A 23,278-nucleotide genomic window follows, 5' to 3' on the forward strand; every position below is an offset into this window, starting at 1 on the left:
GACACAAAGATGAAAGGGTATAAAGGCGTGAAAGTGAAATGGTATAAAGGCCTGAAAGGGTAATATAGACAGAAAGATGAAAGGGTATACACAAAGATGAAATGGCATAAAGACGTTAAAGGGTAATACAGACACAAAGATGAAAGGGTATAAAGGCGTGAAAGTGAAATATTATAAAGGCGTGAAAGGGTAATACAGACAAAGATGAAAGGGTATACACAGACAAAGATAAAATGGTATAAAGCTGTGAAAGGGTAATACAGACACAAAGATGAAAGGGTATACACAGACACAGATGAAAGGGTATATACAGACAAAGATGAAATGGTATAAAGAGAAGACAGGGTAATACTGACACAAAGATGAAAGGGTATACACAGACAAAGATGAAATGGTATAAAGACGTGAAAGGATAATACAGACACAAAGATGAAATGGTATATACACAAAGATGAAAGGGTATATACAGACAAAGATGAAATGGTATAAAGAGAAGAAAGGGTAATACATACACAAAGATGAAAGGGTATACACAGACAAAGATGAAATGGTATACAGACATGAAAGAGTAATAAAGACACAAAGATGAAAGGGTATATACAGACACAGATGAAAGGGTATATACAGACAAAGATGAAATGGCATAAAGAGAAGACAGGGTAATACAGAAACAAAGATGAAAGGGTATACACAGACAATGATGAAAGGGTATACACAGACAAAGATGAAATGGTATACAGACATCAAAGGGTAATACAGACACAAAGATGAAAGGGTATACACAGACACAGATGAAAGGGTATATACAGACAAAGATGAAATGGTATAAAGAGAAGACAAGGAAATACAGACAAAGATGAAAGGGTATACACAGACAAAGATGAAATGGTATAAAGACGTGAAAGGATAATACAGACACAAAGATGAAATGGTATATACACACACAGATGAAAGGGTATATACAGACAAAGATGAAATGGTATAAAGAGAAGACAGGGTAATACAGACACAAAGATGAAAGGGTATACACAGACAAAGATGAAATGGTATACAGACATGAAAGAGTAATACAGACACAAAGATGAAAGGGTATATACAGACACAGATGAAAGGGTATATACAGACAAAGATGAAATGGTATAAAGAGAAGACAAGGTAATACAGACACAAAGATGAAAGGGTATACACAGACAAAGATGAAAGGGTATACACAGACAAAGATGAAAGGGTATACAGACATCAAAGGGTAATACAGACACAAAGATGAAAGGGTATACACACACAGATGACAGGGTATATACAGACAAAGATGAAATGGTATAAAGAGAAGACAGGGTAATACAGACACAAAGATGAAAGGGTATACACAGACAATGATGAAATGGTATATAGACGTGAAAGGATATAGACACAAAGATGAAAGGGTATATACAGACAAAGATGAAAGGGTATACACAGACAAAGATGAAATGGTATACAGACATCAAAGGTTAATACAGACACAAAGATGAAAGGGTATACACAGACACAGATGAAAGGGTATATACACACAAAGATGAAATAGTATAAAGAGAAGACAGGGTAATACAGACACAAGATGAAAGGGTATACACAGACAATGATGAAATGGTATAAAGACGTGAAAGGATAACATAGACACAAAGATGAAAGGGTATATACAGACAAAGATGAAAGGGTATACACAGACAAAGATGAAATGGTATACAGACATCAAAGGGTAATACAGACACAAAGAGGAAAGGGTATACACAGACACAGATGAAAGGGTATATACAGACAAAGATGAAATGGTATAAAGGGAAGAGAAGACAGGGTAATACAGACACAAAGATGAAAGGGTATACACAGACAAAGATGAAATGGTATACAGACATGAATGGGTAATACAGACACAAAGATGAAAGGGTATACACAGACACAGATGAAAGGGTATACACAGACAAAGATGAAATGGTATACAGACATGAATGGGTAATACAGACACAAAGATGAAAGGGTATACACAGACAAAGATGAAACGATATAAAGTTAATGTAATTAAAGGTTATATTCACATGCAATTTAATAAATCTCAATACACAGATTGTAAAATGAATTTCAACCAATTGCTCAAATTATGATTGTTAATTTCCACTTCATTCAGTCACATTTAGATAACTTATTTACAGCATTTTACACAATTCTAAAAATGATAAGGCCATATAGAGGAAATTGAGGTTTGATTTAACATCTAGTTAATCAAAACTGAAAACTTGATCAGCATATTTCCAAGCAAAAAGTCCTTCCCCATTTACATTTGTTTTCTTCATTAGTGTTTAGTTAAATTTCCTCTATGGCCAAAAATAATTTCAATAATACATATAAAATCAATTAATTTATGATCACATAATATTACCAGCTAATAATACTAACAGGTAATAGGAATTCCTCATCATACAGTATATCAGGTATCCACCCCTTAGTTTAAAGCAAACTAAACGAGCAATTATTAATCAGGAAATTGCAATCAATTTCAAGTGAAAAAAAATCATAAATGTTGATCTGGACCTAATTCTTGGTGTTTACAGTCTACTATAAAATATAACCATATCTATACATGTAATTTTTAACTTAAAGATGCACAAAATTAAAAATTAAAAAGAATTGGCTGCATATGCACTGGCATTTTATAACTCTAAGCGAAAAAATATAGCTATTTTACTAATTCTACTTAATAGCTTCAATAATTAAATTGACGGCTTACAGAAATAAAGACTTTCATAAATAAAAATGGAATCAATCTGGCAACATTGTTCTAAAATTCTATATTACTTATTTACTGTCACTTTACTAGTTTTTTATCTTCAGTTAGCGATTGGTATTGAACCTATTGGATATAAATGGAGTGACCTTCGTAACACAGTAATTGCTACTGAACCTATGGGATATACTGTAAATGGAGTGACCATCGTAACAGTTATTGCTATTATACCTATGGGATATTAATACAATGCACATCATAACAGTGATTGCTATTGAACTTATGGGATATAAAGGGAGTGATCAGTCAGGCATTACTATTGAATCTGTGGGATATAAATGGAGTGACCATCGTAACAGTTATTGCTATAATACCTATGGGATATTAATACAATGAACATAACAGTGATTGCTATTGAACTTATGGGATATAAAGGGAGTGACCATTGGATCAGTTAGGCATTACTATTGAATCTGTGGGATATAAATGGAGTGACCATCGTAACAGTAATTGCTACTGAACCTATGGGATATACTGAAAATGGAGTGACCATCGTAGCACAGTTAATGGTTGCTATTGAACTCATGGGATATAAATGGAATGACCATCATAACAATGATTGCTATTAAACCTAAGGGTATAAATGGAGTGACCATCGTAACACAGTGATTGCTATTGAACTTATTGGAATATCAATGGAGGAACTATTGTAATGCATTGATTGCTATTGAACATACAGGATATAAATGAAGTGACCATCATAACACATGACCCACAAAATTGGTCAATTGGCATTTCATGATATTTGCAATATAGTAGTGCTATTATGATGCTTCAGAAATGCTTGATGATAGACTGGCCTCTTCAGTTGAGACTCTTTGGTTTTTCCTTGGAATCTATTTTAAAACTTCCCCTGTAGTAAATTTTAAGATTATTCGCTGCTGATCTTCATCGTAAGTGCATACTTGCTGTTTAATTTTCTGCATTGAGCAGGAGTTCATCGTAAGTGCATACTTGCTGTTTAATTTTCTGCATTGAGCAGGAGGATATACGTACTTTTTTTTTTTTTTTTTTTTGAGGGTTATAGTCTGAAAAATAAAGAAATGAGGTTAATTGCACAGATACATAGGTCTTATTGAAATATTTTACAGTGCACTTCTATATCAACATTATACATTTAATAAAATGTTCTGCATGATCAACTATAAATACGAAATATTCTAGTGTATTAAAAACAAAATCGAAGAAATAATAACAAACTAGACATGTCCATGAGATTTATAATGAAATATTGTCTTCTACTGTATATCCTACATACATATACCAAGGCACTTCTCCCAATTTTGGGGGTTAGCCGACATCAACAAATGAAACAAAACAAAAAGGGACCTCTACTCTCTACGTTCCTCTCAGCCTGATAAAGGACTCAACCGAGTTCAGCTGGTACTGCTAGGGTGCCACAGCCCACCCTCCCCCGTTATCCACTACAGATGAAGCTTCTTAATGCTGAATCCCCTACTGCTGCTACCTCCGCGGTCATCTAAGGCACCGGAGGAAGCAGCAGGGCCTACCGGAACTGCGACACAATTGCTTGCCATTCATTTCTATTTCTAGCACGCTCTTTTGCCTCTCTCACATCTATCCTCCTATCACCCAGAGCTTTCTTCACACCATCCATCTACCCAAACCTTGGCCTTCATCTTGTACTTCTCCCATCAACTCTTGCATTCATCACCTTCTTTAGCAGACAGCCATTTTCAATTCTCTCAACATGGCCAAACCACCTCAACACATTCATATCCACTCTAGCTGCTAACTCATTTCTTACACCCATTTTCACCCTCACCACTTCATACCTAACCCTATCTACTCGAGATACACCAGCCATACTCCTCAGACACTTCATCTCAAACACATTCAATTTCTGTCTCTCCACTTTTATTCCCCACAACTCCGATCCATACATCACAGTTGGTACAATCACTTTCTCATGTAGAACTCTCTTTACATTCATGCCCAACCCTCTATTTTTTACTACTCCCTTAACTGCCCCCAACACTTTGCAACCTTCATTCACTCTCTGACATACATCTGCTTCCACTCCACCATTTACTGCAACAACAGACCCCAAGTACTTAAACTGGTCCACTTCCTCAAGTAACTCTCCATTCAACATGACATTCAACCTTGCACCACCTTCCCTTCTCGTACATCCCATAACCTTACTCCTACCCACATTAACTCTCAACTTCCTTCTCTCACACACCTTTCCAAATTCTGTCACTAATCGGCCAAGCTTCTATTCTGTGTCAGCAACCAGTACAGTATCATCCACAAACAACAACTGATTTACCTCCCATTTATGGTCATTCTCGTCTACCAGTTTTAATCCTCGTCCAAGCACTCGAGCATTCACCTCTCTCACCACTCCATCAACATACAAGTTAAACAACCACGGCGACATCACACATCCCTGTCTCAGCCCCACTCTCACCGGAAACCAATCACTCACTTCATTTCCTATCCTAACACATGATTTACTACCTTTGTAGAAACTTTTCACTGCTTGCAACAACCTTCCACCAACTCTATATAACCTCATCATATTCCACATTGCTTCCCTATCAACTCTATCATATGCTTTCTCCAGATCCATAAACGCAACATACACTACCTTACCTTTTGCTAAATATTTCTCGCATATCTGCCCAACTGTAAAAATCTGATTCATACAACCCCTTCCTCTTCTAAAACCACCCTGTACTTCTGAGATTGCATTCTCTGTTTTATCCTTAATGCTATTAATCATTACTCTACCATACACTTTTCCAACTACACTCAACAAACTAATACCTCTTGAATTACAACACTCATGCACATCTCCTTTACCCTTATATAGTGGTACAATACATGCACAAACCCAATCTACTGGTACCATTGACAACACAAAACAAACATTAAACAATCTCACCAACCATTCAAGTACAGTCATACCCCGTTCTTTCAACATCTCATCTCTCACACCATCCATACCAGATGCTTTTCCTACTCTCGTTTCATCTAGTGCTCTCCTCACTTCCTCTATTGTAATCTCTCTCTCTCATTCTCATCTCCCATCACTGGCACCTCAACACCTGCAACAGCAATTATATCTGCCTCCCTATTATTCTCAACATTCAGTAAACTTTCAAAATATTCCGCCCACCTTTTCCTTGCCTCCTCTCCTTTTAACAACCTTCCATTTCCATCTTTCACTGTCTCTTCAATTCTTGAGCCAGCCTTCCTTACTCTCTTCACTTCTTTCCAAAACTACTACTTATTTTCTTCATATGAATAACCCAATCCCTGACCCCACCTCAGGTTAGCTGCCCTCTTTGCCTCACGTACCTTGCGCTTTACTTCCACATTTTTCTCTTTATATTTTTCATACTTCTCTATACTATTACTCTGCAGCCATTCTTCAAAAGCCCTATTTTCTCTTCCACTTTTACCTTCACTCCTTCATTCCACCATTCACTGCCCTTCCTCATGCTGCCTCCAATAACCTCCTTGCCACACACATCACTTGCAATCCCAACAAAATTTTATTTTACTAACTTCCACTCCTCCTCTAAATTACCAGTTTCTCTTAATTTCACTTCATCATATGCCATTTTCAACCATTCCTGATATTTACTTTTTACCCCAGGTTTTATTAGCCTTTCAACCCTCACTAGCTCCCTTTTACATCCACCTACTCTATTCCCCCACTCTTTTGCTACAACTAATTTTCCTTCCACCAAAAAATGATCAGATATACCGTTAGCCATACCCCTAAACACGTGCACGTCTTTCAATCTTCCAAACATTCTTTGTTATCAACACAATCCATTAATGCCCTTTCTACTACTCTTCCATTTGTCACTCTTACCCATGTATACTTATTTTTATCTTTCTTTTTGAAAAAGCTAGAACTTATCACCATCTCTTGCTCAACACACATATCTACTAGTCTCTCACCACTCTCATTTTCAACTATATCCTAATAAGGAAATATCAGACTACCTTATTGACTAACCTCAGGTCATCCATTGTCTAATAGGAGCTCCTCCTAATCCTTATGAGCTCGCCCTGATCCTTAGGAGCTCCCCCTAATCAATGGGAGCTCCCCCTAATCCTTAGGAGCTCCCCTGATCCTTAAGAGCTCCCCTGATCCTTAAGAGCTCCCCTGATCCTTAAGAGCTCCCCCTAATCCTTAGGAGATCCCACTAATCCATGGGAGATCCCCCCTCATCCTTAGGAGCTCCCCCCTATTCCTTAGGAGCTTCCTGATCCTTAGGAGCTCGCCCCTAATAGTTAGGAGCTCCCCCCTAATCCTTAGGAGCTTCCCCCTAATCCCTAGGAGCTCGGCCTTGATCATTAGGAGCTCCCACTAATCCTTAGAAGCTCCCACTAATCCTTAGAAGCTCCCCCTAACCCTTAGGAGCTCCCCCTAATCCTTAGGAGCTCCCCCTAATCCTTAGAAGCTCCCCCTAATCCTTAGAAGCTCCCCCTAATCCTTAGGAGGTCCCCCTAATCCTTAGGAGCTCCATATAATCTTTCAATTAATCCCTGAAATTTTCTCCAAGCGATACTAAAAATATTTTTGAAAAATTGAATGCACAAATTCTAATGAAAAATAGGAATTATTGACACTAACAGTTTCAAGTGTAGAATATCACTCAGTATAAGAGAGAACAGTTCTCTGCAAATGAATGATTAAATGTAGTGTTTTCATTCTAATAAAAAACTATCTGCTACTTCCTAAATTTATCAAGTAAATGTATCATTTTTGTAATTGAAATACCATTTTAAATTTTCCTTATATATTGTCCAGATCCTCCGGAGTAACTGCAGCTACCTTATCATATTAAGTAATTAGTTTAAGTAGATTTTATGGTTAAATCTTCAATCAATTAACCAACTCATTACCTCTGACAAGGAAGTTGAGGAGAGGCTATGTTTTTGCCCATCTTTATGTTTGTAGTTTATGAAAAACTTCCTGGCCACAATTTTACTTATAGAGTAGAGAAACTTTCAGGGATTAATTGTTATGTTGAGACGTGAAAGTGATTCAATTTTGAACGTTTGAGGTCAAAGGTCAAGGTCAAGCAAAACGGTGACCAAATTAACCTTATCTTAACACCCAGTTCTCAGATGGTTATAAAATAAGCTACCGTGGCAGAGGTCTGACCTCAGGATGCTTTTATAGTTCTACCTAGATTCACCATCTTACTAATATTGCATTGAACTCTGGAACAACTTATCAGACTGATTCATTAACCTACTGTAGTCTCAATTATTAATAGTTTTTTTTTTCTTACTTCATGTTTATACTTCATCCAAAGCCTAACCTATTCACCACTGTTGAACTGGTAACCTCGTCTTATCAGAGTCACGTCTTTAACATGTCAAAACACAGAACAATAATACATGTCTTTTGTCGATAAATAATCAATGTTACCTTACATAAATCAAAATATTTCCAACATTAGCCATTGACTATATAATCCTGCCTTCATCAACAATTAGTTGTCATATACTGCCCTTGTCCCTTGACCAAGCTATCACACTAACCAAATTACCAACCTTATTCTAAGTCAACAAATGAATTATTGTTCGACTATTATATTGTTTTTACATTACCGAGTCTTTAGCAGGAGTCTGCATGACTCATAATTGTAAGTTCATAGTACTTGGTACTCCTTAGCCTAAGGCTATTTATTGTAACAATTTAGAGAAACAATGTCTTAGGTTAAGATGTGTATCCTGCAACCCTAAGGATTAATATCATCATAGGATTAGGTCTAAGAAGGTTTCCCACTTACGATCAGCAACCTCTAGGGCAGGATCGCATGTCCACAGGTGGTTTTACTATCACAATCATACACAAAATCACAGTGACCAGGCAAGATAGGGAGACAGCAAGCATACGTGTGGATAACCAGTGGCTTATGTGTATGCTGGAGAGGGGTAGGGTTTTCCCACCATAAACCAGTTACTACTGACACCTTATGAAATTTAACAGGCGAGTTCCAGCCAAGCGGAAACCATACTCTTATCAAACGACGATGGTTTGTTTTAGTGTATGAACATAGGAAATCCACCACTATCATAATCTACTGACAATCAAATCACCCCTAATCTATCAGTAATCCAATAATACTTTAGTCTTCTAACAAGAGCACTTAAAACCTTCGACTACCTTCATTAAGTAAAATCTAGAATAAATAACTGACAAATGTCAATGCAGTATAGAAAGTCAATCCTAGTGTAATCTACTAACAAGCAGACTTTGCCTTGAAAACTAAGAATCAAATTATCATTGAAATTAAATGTTACTCAATCCATAAACTTGCCTCTCCTAATGCAAGCCATTGACAATCTACGATCATGAATCCATAAAAGGGCAAATCCAATTTCAATTTACTCAAAAGTCAATTAGACTTCAATCTGCTAACAAGCCAACATTTTTTATTCCTAATACCATTCAACCCTAACAAATAATGCTCATTGATAACCTTACATTCAAAGCTCCAGTTACTGCAGTAAGCTGGTTATCTTCAAAGATTTAATGATCTCATTGAAGAATAGTAAAATTCTAACCCTTCAATTCTCAGGGTTTCATTGCTCACTGCTCAAGATGCACCTGATATAAACTGAAAATATTTTTTAACACACTCGAATTTTGTATGATATCACAACAGAATATAACAAATTTTATCAATTATCTTAAAAGACCTTTCAAAATGGAATGTTGCTGAATCATTGATATTAATGTATTGACTCTCATAAGTTTAGTTTCCAAAAGTGACAACCTATTGCCAGATATTTTTCATTCAATGAACAATATTAATAATCTATTTATCCTTAGTAACAATCATTTTTGGCTCAAACCATCAATTCTCATATATCTTAATTCCTAAAATTGCACAATTATTATGGATTCCAAGAGGGAAACTGTTTTACAGGAAGGGATACCATAGAAAGTGTATTACACCATGTATAAATGACAAACATAAATCACACCAAAACTATTGCGGTATGTGATGCCTGGGCTTTGGGTGCAAGAAACCTTGTGAAAGGCTGGGATACATCACGTCTAAACCATATTCGCCTAGATGGTTGTTTTCATTTAATAGAGTCTTCACCCTGTGTAACTAATCCTTTTCTTAATCAGTGATGCTACAATATCACTTAGTAAATCTCATATAGAGCTTCCTATGTACATCACAATTAATTACCTTATTAGACAACATTATAAATAGATTTTATTCCCCGAAAAGCACTTGTGACATGTTGCAGCCGACGAGTAAATGAAGATGACCTTATAATCAAATATTTTTAACCAAAAGCACTCCATAGGCTTTAAGAAATGACTTGCCTAGAATATTTTGAAACCTGTAGCATAAAATTTTAAAAGTTCAATACACTGTAGCTCAAAAGGTTGGTTAGTGAATATATCAGAAAAAGATTGAAATTTCCTAAACCCATCTGACAATAGCATAGATACAATCACTCACCACTAATTTCTAAAAACAAAAAGTTGAGCCAACAATTCTTATTTTTTACATCTGTGTTGCTTTATATGTAAGTTATCATTCTCTTGCCCCTCTAAATTTAGAACAAAATATCCCCAAACAGCGAGTAATCAACCATTTTTTTTTTCTTTATTAAGGAAATTCCTGGTAGGTACGTAGGTAAGGGTATGGCGGTCAAAGGGGAATAGGTAAGGATACATCAGTGTAAGGGTTGGGGAAGATAAAGATACAGCAGTCTAAGGTTGGGGGATTGATAAGGATATGGCACCCTTAAGGGGTGTCGCAACGTGGATGTAGCTCCAAGAGTAGTTAAGGATACAGCTTTAAGGTTAGGTTAGGTTGGGAACTTTAGGTTAGGTGGTGTTTGTGTTTGTTTCTCTTCTAAAATGTGATTTTTTAGTCATAACACCTGAAATTACAGTTAGCCCTTGATATTCGCAGGGGTTAGGTAGCAGAAAAGGTGGGAATAGAGAGAATCCGTGAATACTTGGTGCCCTAGGGTGAGTCAACTCATAACCTACTCACGCACTGCCCACTGACTAACATACTAAGTAACCCAATGTACAGTCTAATATTGTATATATTTGGTTTCTATTGCAGTATAAGAATTGCATCAGTATATGAACACATTTCAGCAACTGTAAATGTACACTGTACTTACGTACGTACAGTACACGTTAACACTACATTATACACATTATACAACACGAGTCATTGCTACACATATATAATGTAAGAAAACATTGTTGTTCCCATCTAATAACACTTGCTGATACTGAAGTGTATATTACTGTAATATATGTACAGTACTATCACTTAAGTACAGCTTAATTAGCTAAGGTAACACTTGTAAGTCTTTGCTGTTTTCGGCAGGTCAACTCGCACTGTTCTAACTCACCGTACATATAGCTTATATCTACCTTACTACTGTAAAGTACAGTTTTTCATTTATAGTACTCTACAGTAGTTAATATAACAATAATGCTAATAGACAATGAATACACTAACATTAAAAATTAAAGGAATGAGTATCAGTACAGCACCACTAACCATTTACGTACAAAGTTCCATGCAATATGTATGAAGCATGATACAACTCTTGTGCTGTTGACTGCTTGGAGCAGTAACATTGGAAATGAATGGAACGAGTATCAGTACAACACCGCTAAACATTTACGCACAAAGTTCTATGCAATAAGTCTGAAGCATGATGCAACTCTTGAGCCGTTGACTGTTTGGCAATTGTTTGGCACGTGGGGTAGATTAATGTACGTATCACTATACTAAAATCATTATAAACCCATTTGATATGTACATGTTTTTTACATTACTTTTTTTTTATATCACAACATGATTCTGCACAAAGTATTAAAGCGGGAGATGCACGTGAAGAGAGACGATGCATGACCGAGGCAGAGTTAGTGAGAGATGGGGTGTTGTGCTGTACAACGCGAAGCATGCCGAGTGTAAAAAAGCAAGGTAGGTTTGAAATCTTCTGTCTGCGAGAGTATTCGTCACGAAACAGAGAACACGCGATTTTCTATGTAATAGATTATACGGTTCTCTGTATAGTGAGCAACTGAATTTGCAAAGGTAAAACACACGAATATCGAGGGCTGACTGTGATACTTTGATGCCACTTACACGAACCATACATTTTTTTCAACTGGTTTTCTAGTGTTTCTTACACATTTTTATCATTATCATTGCTGTAAATATATTTTTTTGACATTTCCCATCCCAGATACCCTAATTTCCTATGTGGTTCTCCATAATTGTTTTTATACAAGAGGTAAAAAACTAAAAAGTGTGGTTTCTCCAAATAATCATGGTCATAAATGCATAAAACACAGGATAGAGAGTTGGAAAAATACCTTATATGGTTCGTCTATAGGGGTAGAAATTAAAATATCAAATATTTACCCAGATTTTTTTCAAGGATCTAATATACTAAACAGAATATATGTAGATTAAACAAACCTGGGAAAATCAGGTGCACACAATAACACGAGTTACAAGAATTCTTAGAAAAAAAAAAAAACTATAGGGTATTTGTGAGAAAAAAAATCACATTTTACTTATTTTTATGAAAGTTGAGTCATAAAATAGAAATATTTCAGTCATTCAACAGTAGGTTCATACAGTTTAATCAAGATGACCTTTAACTTAAATACACAAAACAACGTACAAATGGCCTGTAGATTTTTTATCAATTAGAGGTACCGTAAAATTGACAGATTTGGTCAAAATGCACCAGTATCCCAGTTGCCACAACTTCAATTATAATTTGAAATAGAAATATATTTTCACGCAAGATACTTTACTTATCTTACGCACTATAGGACCTACAAAATTAGTTTGTCCTATACATTCTTAGGTATTTAAAAGAACCACTTGGCTTATTCCTCGTTAATTGTCAAATCCACACCATCGAAGCACTTAAAAAAAAGTGTCTAGTTACATATTGAAAGAGCAACATATTATTGAAAAATCATCTAAACCAGGGGCCTCTAAACTGTTTTAATGTTAAATAACCTATCAAAACAATAATTCATTAAACATTAAACTGGAACTTGTGCAGTATATAGAATTTGGACCTACAGCAACGCCATTTTTAAAAAAGGTCTTGGCCTATGACGGCCGCCTCAAACCGGAGTAGGCCAACCAACATCGGAAACTACATTATCTATTTTCTATCTAAAGATAACTCTGAAGATACCTTAATATACCGGACCTGGTATCCACATTAACTGTACTAACCTTTGGGAGGAAAATGTAGAACGTTTAATTACAGGAAATGTCGGAAAATGAGTTACTCCTGTTTCCCTCTTCCTTCCATTACAGACGGCAGTGAAATGACACACTGAAGGGTGGAGCAATACATTTGCCAAGAATATTGGAATATGGAAATAATTATTTTCTTATTAAATCATTATCTAATATGGTCTTTCTTTTCAATACCATGATATACATATAAAACTAATTATATTTTAATTGTACACCTAATTTCGCGTATTCTACGATGAAAAGGAAGAAATGCCATGAACTACTTTTCTGATATTTTTACAAGACTCTTCGGTATTTTTATGTAGCAAAAAATGCATGGACATACCCATAAAAAATGCACACATTCATATGCCCTCATACACAGACATATCACAAACAATCATATACACACATACACACACATATATGTATATATATTTATACACACACACACACACACATATATATATATATATATATATATATGATAAATTTTTTGCACATTTAAACGTGTTTCTTTCATATTTCAAATAAGCCATATATATTAATACATTAAAGTCTGGATTCTCTTAACGACCTCTTCCTTCCTGGCGGAATGGTATGGTCACTGGCATACAGATATCCTGGCGAGGGTTCAAATCCCCGTCGGTCCGATATCATAGTCTTTGGGCGGTTCCGCCTTGGGCTCTGATCCCGAGGTCGTTAAGAGAATCCAGACTTTAATGTATTAATATATATGGCTTATTTGAAATATATATATATATATATATATATATACACACACACACACACACACACACACATATATATATATATATATATTATATATATGTATGTATGTATGTGTGTGTGTGTACTCCCTATCATTTAAGCCTTAAAATATATCTTATCCATTACATTTGTATCACTATTAAGTTGAATTGCTAGTTTAAGCCTTCGGCTGACAATATCAAAAAGGTTATGCTAATATGTTTAAACGACTCCCCTGAAAATACTAAGGTACATTGAGCTTTTCAATACATAAAATAATATATATATTTTTTAAGATATGAAACCTCAGTAGATTGCTTGAATCACATATAATACTTTTAACTCTATTTCCATAAGATATTGATTATACGGTAATACTACGAAAAATATAATATTGAAAGATATAATTCTTCAGAGAAAAGTAAGAGGTTTTTAACTCCGCCATCGAAGTAGGAAGGAGGGTATGCTTCACTCTCTGTTTGTGTGTTTATTTGTGTGTGTGTGTGTGTGTGTTTGTTTGTGAATAGCTTCTTGGTCACAATTTTAATCGTAGAATAATGAAACTTGCTGGAATTAACTATCGCAGTAAAAGCTGGAAATAATTAAATATTGTTAGGTCAAGGTCAAAGGTCAAGGCCAAGCAAAATGTCCAATTCACGTAATAAGCCATAAGTTTGGACATCGTTGACACGGAGGCTTCAAACTTGGTTCATATTTGAGTGTATTAAAATCCCCACCATAGATATATGTTTAGGTCAAAGGTCAAAGATCAAGGTCGAGGAAAACGTTGAGAAATAAGCTGCCACGGTGGAGGTCTGATCTCAACTGAGTGCCACTCTAGATCCGATATGAAATAGTCATCCTTTGCCAGAAGAAATCCGATAGTTCTGGAAAGCAAAATTGGAATTTCTAATGAGGCCATTAATGGTCATTACGGATTGAACAAGACTTTCTGAGAAGTTTCGTTCCGGCGAGTGATTGACAAGGATGATTTGGGAACGGCGTGAAAATTGCAGTGGGACGATTATTATAAAATCGTGTATTTTGTTTATGAATTCAATGGGACAATGGAAAACGGAAATTTCAGGTTGCCTAGTGATAGTTGAGAATAATCTCCCTTATATATCTCCCTTATATGATAATGAGTAAGTGTTTGGTTACATATATATATACAGTATATATATATATATATATATATATGTATATATATATATATATATATATATATTTATATTCATATATTTATACATATACATGTGTATATATATATATATATATATATATTATATATATATATATATATATACATATACTTGCTCTATTATATAAGAGAAATAATAATTATAATAATAATAATAATAATAATAATAATAATAATAATAATAATAATTATTATTATTATTATTATTATTATTATTATTATTATTATTATTATTATTATTATTATTATTATTATTATCGCTCCTACTACTACAACAACAACAACAACAACAACAACAACTACTACTACTACTACTACTACAACCGTTTCTCAAGCCTTCCACTCTCGCAATTCTCAAGCAGGTCAACAAAACCAAATTATCATCAATTAACAGCACTGCTCGTATCCCAAATGCTCGTATCCCAAATTCTCCGCTATATCGAATCATTACAATGACAAATGCTTCGAAGGAAAGGAAATATCCCGAGTTACTGATTCGGGGCTTCATAAAAAGATCCAGAGAGAATGAAAGGTATTTATCGTAAATGATGATGGATATGATTTCATTTCGGAACAAATTTGAAGTCATAAATACCGTTCAAACAACTCTTGAGGAGAGAGAGAGAGAGAGAGAGAGAGAGAGAGAGAGAGAGAGATTTTATCTGGTAGCTTAGTACTGAATCATACTCATGAGGAGAGAGAGAGAGAGAGACTCCCTTTTTATTAGGTAACGACGTACTGGTTTATACACCAGAGAGAGAGAGAGAGAGAGAGAGAGAGAGAGAAGCTTTTATTAAATACTGATGTACTGAATATACACACGAGAGAGAGAGAGAGAGAGAGAGAGAGAGAGAGATTTTATCTGGTAGCTTAGTACTGAATTATACCTATGAGGAGAGAGAGAGAGAATCACTTTTATTAGATACCGAATCACTGGTTTATACACGAGAGAGAGAGAGAGAGAGAGAGAGAGAGAGAGAGAGAGAGAAAGTAGCTTTTAGTAGATACCGAAGTACTAGAGAGAGAGAGAGAGAGAGAGAGATGCGCTTTTAGTAGAGAGAGAGAGAGAGAGAGAGAGAGAGGGAGAGATTTTATCAGGTAGCGTAGTATTGGATTACATACGTGAGAATGTATGTTTTATTAAAATGTTGACGAAAAGACGTTGTAAAAATATGTGTAAAATTCTAATTATCCGTCTATCTTAAGATAGCCTAGGGCTAAAGAGAAAATGCTCATATACAAATCTAGTTGGAATGCAAGTCTCGGGGATATTTAGATTTTAATTAAAAGATTATTTATGCAGCATTTTGTTTCTAAAAAAAAAAAAAAAAAAAAAAAAAAAAAAAAAAAGAACAGTGAAAATAGCATAAGTCTATACTCCAGAAGAAATCCTTGTTTCGAAGCTGGGTGAATTTTTATCAGATGAAGACCAGTATGATTAAGGAATGTTTGAGGACTGCAGAGCAAGTGCAAGACTGAACAGCTAGTAAGCCAACCCACTTCTATCTTCTACCCAAAAAGGCATAATTACCCAAAAGATTAACCTCATATAGGCGACCGTAACTGTTACCCTACTTTGTTATTATCTTTACGAGTTGGTGACATTGATATCACTCCTTTACGTCAATATATCCGTTTTTAAAACGGTAAATACCTGGCAACATTTATTCCAGGATTTTTACCATTTTTTTACGGCGAATTTGTAACTGTGTATGTAACCAGTAATTGCATATCACAGATTATTTATCTAAATTGTTACCACAAGTAAAGATAATGATGAAAAGGCCCCTTAAGCCTGAAGCATTAAAAAGAAGCAATATAAACACTCATAAAATGAGTCCTTGTCCAACATCCTTACATTGGTATCTCTCCAAACGTTTGGTGTGAGATATTTTTCACCTAGAGGGGCACTCGGCAGATCGTAGACCTCCGCCACGGCAGCTTATTGCTTGACATTTTGCTTGACCGTGACCTTGACCTTTGACCTTGACCTTCCAAATTTTAATCATTTCCAGCTTTTTACATAAAAGTTAATCGCTGTAAGTTTCATTACTCTGCGATCAAAATTGGGGCTAGGAAGCTTTCCCCAAACACACACACACAAACCGGGAGTAAAACATAACCCCCTTTCAACTTCGTTGGCGGAGGTAATAATGAGGAAAGCTGCAAACCATGGAAACCAGAGTGCGGACCTCCGCCGCGGCAGCTTATTTCTCGACATTTTGCTTGACCGTAACCTAGACCTTTGACCTTGACCTTCCAAAATTTAACCAATTCCAATTTTTTACATAACAGTTAATCTCTCTAAGTTTTATTACTCTACGATTAAAATTGTGGCCAGGAAGCTGTTCACAAACAAACACACACACAAACAGGGGATAAAAAATAACCTTCCAACTTTGTTGGCGGAGGTAATGATGAAGAAAACTACGAACCGTGGAAACCAATCTTACCTACACATCTTCATATCTGAAACAGATATGTATGAGCTCAGAAAACCTACATTTATAGAATATTTTCCTTCAGGCAAAGCTGTAAAAGCTGATTGGCTATAGGTTTCCAATGTTTGCTATTGTCGTCTTTCAAAATGAACACCATTGAAAAATATACTATGGCACGTCAATCTTCTGTTCTCGTTGTCACATCTACAATATTATAATATTTTCTTTAGTCACTGTTTTTTAGTACTTTTTTTTATTATTATCAATTAAATCATTAATATTGTGAAGGTACACTTGAAAATTTGCCCGAAAAAAAAAAAAAAAAACGTAAAAATCCTGGAATAAATGTTGCCAGGCATTTACAGTTTTAAAAGCTGATATACTGACGTAAAGGAGTTATTCGCTGCTTTTTTTTTTTTCTGGGTTTGGTATTATTACCAATCAAATAATTAATATTGTGAAGGTACATTTAAAAATTTACTGAAAAAAAAAGAAAACGTAAAAATCTTGGAATAAATAACGAGTGATATTACTGTCACCAACCCATAACAGATTATAACAAAGTAAGGTAAAAATTACGGTAGTAGATTTGGTATCATTATAAATCTAATAAGTAATATTTTCATGGTATACTGGTAAAAAAATGCCAAAAGAAACCATAAAAATCTTGGATTAAATGTTGCCAGGCTTTTACAGTTTTAAAAATGGAAATATTGACGTAAAGGAGTGATATTACGGTCACCAACCCATAAAAGATAATAATAAAGTAAGGTAAACACTACAGTTGCCTGTATTTTACTAAAATGCGGCTGAGAACATATTTCTACAGAGAATTTCCTATCGAAATTACAGTTTTCTTTAACAGTATAAACTAATAAATATATACTTTAATTGAGAGAGAGAGAGAGAGAGAGAGAGAGAGAGAGAGAGAGAGAGAGAGAGGTTGAAATCGATAGATACTTATGTTTACACTACTATATATAAGATTATATTGACATATAAAGTAATACTTTTCTGCCTAAATATAAAGAGAGAGAGAGAGAGAGAGAGAGAGAGAGAGAGAGAGAGAGAGGTTGAAATCGATAGATACTTATGTTTACACTACTATATATAAGATTATATTGACATATAAAGTAATACTTTTCTGCCTAAATATAAAGAGAGAGAGAGAGAGAGAGAGAGAGAGAGAGAGAGAGAGAGAGAGAGAGTTGAAATAGGTTGATTTCAATCGACCATTATTTGATTATATTGCCATATAACCTAATACATATAGGCCTAAATTGTGTGTGAGAGAGAGAGAGAGAGAGAGAGAGAGAGAGAGAGAGAGAGAGAGATTTTTGAAATGTAATTAAAAATCTAAACAGTGAATCATAATGAAAAACCTCAATAAAGAGTCATAGTTAAGACCAAAATGAATTGAAATGCCTTTCGAATTCACCCTCTTATAATAACAAAAATTCTTCCAAAACACTAAACTATTCAGAAAGATAAACAACAACGTACCTAGAGGGTAAACAAAGCTGGCATTCAGTCTTCTATGAATATTTACTTTTGCTGCATCTAGAATAAAGGAATTTCATTGCTTACTTTATTTTTTTCCCAATCCTTCCGGGCTTGGAGAAGATTTGGTTTTCTCTGAAATTTTCAGCACTTGATATTTCAGTATTTCTTCATACTCTGTGAATTAGGAAAATGGTTCTTGTTTATATTCTCCAATAATAATTTTAATCATTACGAAAATGATAATTATAATAATTTTGAAATAATAATTCTAATAACTTTGAAAATAATAATTCTAATAATTTTGAAAAAAAAATTATTTTAATAATTTTGAAAATAATAACAATTTAGATTTAATAATAATAATAATAATAATAATAATAATAACAATAATAATAATAATAATAATAATAATAATAATAATAATAATAATAATAATAATAATAATAATAATGATAATAAGTTGGTTAATAATAATAAATTCAATTTTTTTTAATAAAAATAGCATGTTAATAATAATTTTAATATCAATATTAACTTTAATAATAATAATTCTTTAAAAATCTTAATAACGGTAAATTAATATAGATTATCAGATACAGGTTTTTAATTATTGCCAATCATATTCTTCATGAAAACATTTCATAAGAAATATTTGGTATGAGATAAAATAATGTTTTGGATAATAATAATAATAATAATAATAATAATAATAATAATGATAATAATAATAATAATAATAATAATAATAATAATAATAATAATAATAATAATAATATATTTCATAATTCTAATAATAATAGTAATTTCCAAAAATTTAATAATAATAATGTATTAATAATAATTTTGATATTAATAATAATCAATAATCGTAATGATAATAATAATTACAATTTTTTTAATGAGGATGATAAATTAATAATAATTATAATAATAAAAATAATAATTTCGATAACAATAATTCTAAAAATTTTAATAATAATAAATTAATTATAATTCAATTATCAATAAATCTTTTAATAATGTTTAGGGAAACTACCATTTGTTTTAATATCATACTACTTTTAATAATGTTTATGGAAACTACCATTTATCATAACTAATATGGGTCTAGGATATTTAAGGTATTGTAAAAGAAGCCTAAATATATAAATCCATTTCTATTATAAAATGAATTTATGATCAAACAATAGATTAGGGATATTCTTTTTTTTATTTATTTATTTTTTTTTTGGTCAAAAATGTTCAATTTTTAGCCCCCTCCAAAAACCTTGTTTGATTTTTCACGCCCAAAAAACTTTTTACCTTTGTACGATAGTCGCCAAAAAGAATAAAAGCAATGTCATTTCAGCTGTCAAATGTACGATAACTTTTGCAAGTTACATTTTATATTACTTTGCAAATTACATTTAATATTAAATTTTATATTACTTTTGCAAATTACATTTAATATTAAATTTTATATTACTTTTGCAATTTACATTTAATATTAAATTTTATATTACTTATGCAAATTACATTTAATATTAAATTTTATATTACTTTTGCAATTTACATTTAATATTAATTTTATATTACTTTTGCAAATTACATTTAATACTACTTTTATAAATAATAAAATTATTATTATTATTATTATTATTATTATTATTATTATTATTATTATTATTATTATTATTATTACTTGCTAAGCGGCAACACTAGTTGGAAAAGCAAGATGCTATAACCCAAGGGCTCCAACATGGAAGATAGCCCAGTGAGGAAAGGAAACAAGGAAAAGAGAATTAATTAACAATCAAAATAAAATATTTAAGAACAGTACCAACAATTAGGATAATATAAAATTGTTTTTTCATCCTATTGCTTTTAAAATAGAAATTCTCAAGGCTGACACGAGTGAAATCACTTGGAAAATTATTCAAAACTCAATTAATGAAACAATTCTCCTTCGCTAAGTCGAAATGAGACTTTCCAATCACGTTATTCGACTCACTGGCGACGGCATTCGAGAACCACAAGTGGTGACGGCTCCATAGAAATAATCAAGAGAGAGTTTATTGTTTCAGCTAAATATATCTTGATGTTAATTCAAGTATTGGTTAACGCAGTGCTTAAAATTTAGATATTCATATCAGTGATTAGAAAAATCAGATTGATTATTATTATTATTATTATTATTATTATTATTATTATTATTATTATTATTATTATTATTATTATTATCATTAGCTAAGCTACATCCATGTTGGAAAAGCAAGATGCTATAAGCCCAATGGCTCCAATATGAAAAAATAGCCCAGTAAGGAAAGAAAATAAGAAAATAAATAAACGATATAAGAAGTAATGAAAATTAAAATAAAATATTTTAAAAGCATTAACAACATTAAATTGATATTTCATATATAAACTATAAAAGGAATTATGTAAGACTGTTCAACATAAAAACATTTGCTACGAGATGCAGTGGAATGATAGAAAAGATAATGTGTAGTAATAATAGAAAAAGAAACAGAAATGAAACAGAAAATAAATATTATTATTATAAAAATATTTAAATAACAGTTTGTTGTCAAGTTAAACATATCTGGTGTTGAGTCAAGGATTGGTTAACACAAACTTTAAACTTTAGATATACATATCAGTGATTGAAAAAAAAATAATAAGATTAATTAAAATGCAATGGAATGACAGAAAAGATCATTTATAATTATAATAGAAATGAAACAGAAATGAAAGAGAAAATAAAGATTATTGATATTATATGTATAGTAGTTCTTCTATAAGGATGTCAATTGTAGGAGAAAAATTACAGAAGAAATAGATTTGATGATAAAAAAGTTAATATTTTGGTAAATATACTGAAAAAGGCTATTTTATTGTTTCCTCAATGGAGTGACTTTATCAAAGATATATATTCCTTCCTCAATCGTTTGTAATACACTAAATTGTAATAATAAATATAATTTCTTTCTTGTCTGAAGACTCGGGAGGATGTATCCTCAACCTCACAGTCTTGTATTTTAAACTGTATTAATTTTGTATTTTCTTTGTCCAAGGCTAAAACTATTTTAACATAATAAACTTAAACTATGAAAACATTTAGTTCAATTTTCAGGGGATTCATATCAGATATTTTCACTTCGTGAAAAGAGAGAGAGAGAGAGAGAGAGAGAGAGAGAGAGAGAGAGAGAGAGAGAGAGAGTTTTAACCACAAGAGACATAAACTATGAAAGCATTTACTTCAATTCTTAAGAGATTTATCTTAGACAATTTTACTTTATGAAAAGAGAGAGAGAGAGAGAGAGAGAGAGAGAGAGAGAGAGAGAGAGAGTTTTAACCACAAGAGACATAAACTATGAAAGCATTTACTTCAATTCTTAAGAGATTTATCTTAGACAATTTTACTTTATGAAAAGAGAGAGAGAGAGAGAGAGAGAGAGAGAGAGAGAGAGAGAGAGTTTTAACCACAAGAGACATAAACTATGAAAGCATTTATTTCAATTCTTAAGAGATTCATCTTAGACAATTTTACTTTATGAAGGAGAGAGAGAGAGAGAGAGAGAGAGAGAGAGAGAGAGAGAGGTCGACAAGTGGTTCAGTTCAATTCTCAGTAGATTTATCTCAGACAATTTTACTTCATGAAGAGAGAGAGAGAGAGAGAGAGAGAGAGAGAGAGAGAGAGGTTGTTCAGCTTCAATTCTCAGTAGATTTATCTCAGACAATTTTACCTCATGAAGAGAGAGAGAGAGAGAGATGAGAGAGAGAGAGAGAGAGGGGGGACATTTTACTTCAATTCTCAGGAGATTTATCTCAGAACCTTTTACTTCATGGAGAGAGAGAGAGAGAGAGAGAGAGAGAGAGAGAGAGAGAGACATAGAGAGAGAGACAGGAGAGATTGATCATGTAATATTTTGATGATTAACTCTATCTTTGAGTTGTTTTTGTTTTAAATCTTTTAGCTACTTATCAAACGATTAAAGTTTCAGGTGAACGATTATTGTGTGTGTCTCTATAAGGATAGAAGAGATTCTTTAGCCATGGTAAGCAGCTTTTCTAGGAGAGGGACACTCAAAAATCAAACCATTTTTCTCTAGTCTTGGGTAGCGCCATAGCCTCTGTACCATGGTCTTCCAATATCTTGGGTTAGAGTTCTCTTGCTTGAGAGTACACTCGGGCACACTGTTCTATCTTATTTCTCTTCCTCTTGTTTTGTTAAAGTTGATATAGTTTATATAGAAGATATTTGTTTTAATGTTACGGTTCATAGAATATTTTATTTTTTCCTTGTTTCCTCTCTTTA

General features: G+C 33.2%; 1 long non-coding RNA gene across 1 annotated transcript; it reads right to left on the bottom strand.

Annotated features, from left to right (window-relative positions):
* Nucleotides 1-500: 500 nt before the first annotated feature.
* Nucleotides 501-13,189, bottom strand: LOC137651871 (uncharacterized). Its single transcript, XR_011046108.1, has 3 exons — nucleotides 13,081-13,189; nucleotides 9,306-9,428; nucleotides 501-3,849 (listed from the first exon to the last, which is right to left on the bottom strand). It is a non-coding gene; the product is annotated as an uncharacterized lncRNA (long non-coding RNA).
* Nucleotides 13,190-23,278: the final 10,089 nt, after the last annotated feature.

This window comes from Palaemon carinicauda, chromosome 13 (assembly GCF_036898095.1).
Source record: "Palaemon carinicauda isolate YSFRI2023 chromosome 13, ASM3689809v2, whole genome shotgun sequence".
In the NCBI taxonomy this organism is placed as follows: domain Eukaryota; kingdom Metazoa; phylum Arthropoda; class Malacostraca; order Decapoda; family Palaemonidae; genus Palaemon; species Palaemon carinicauda.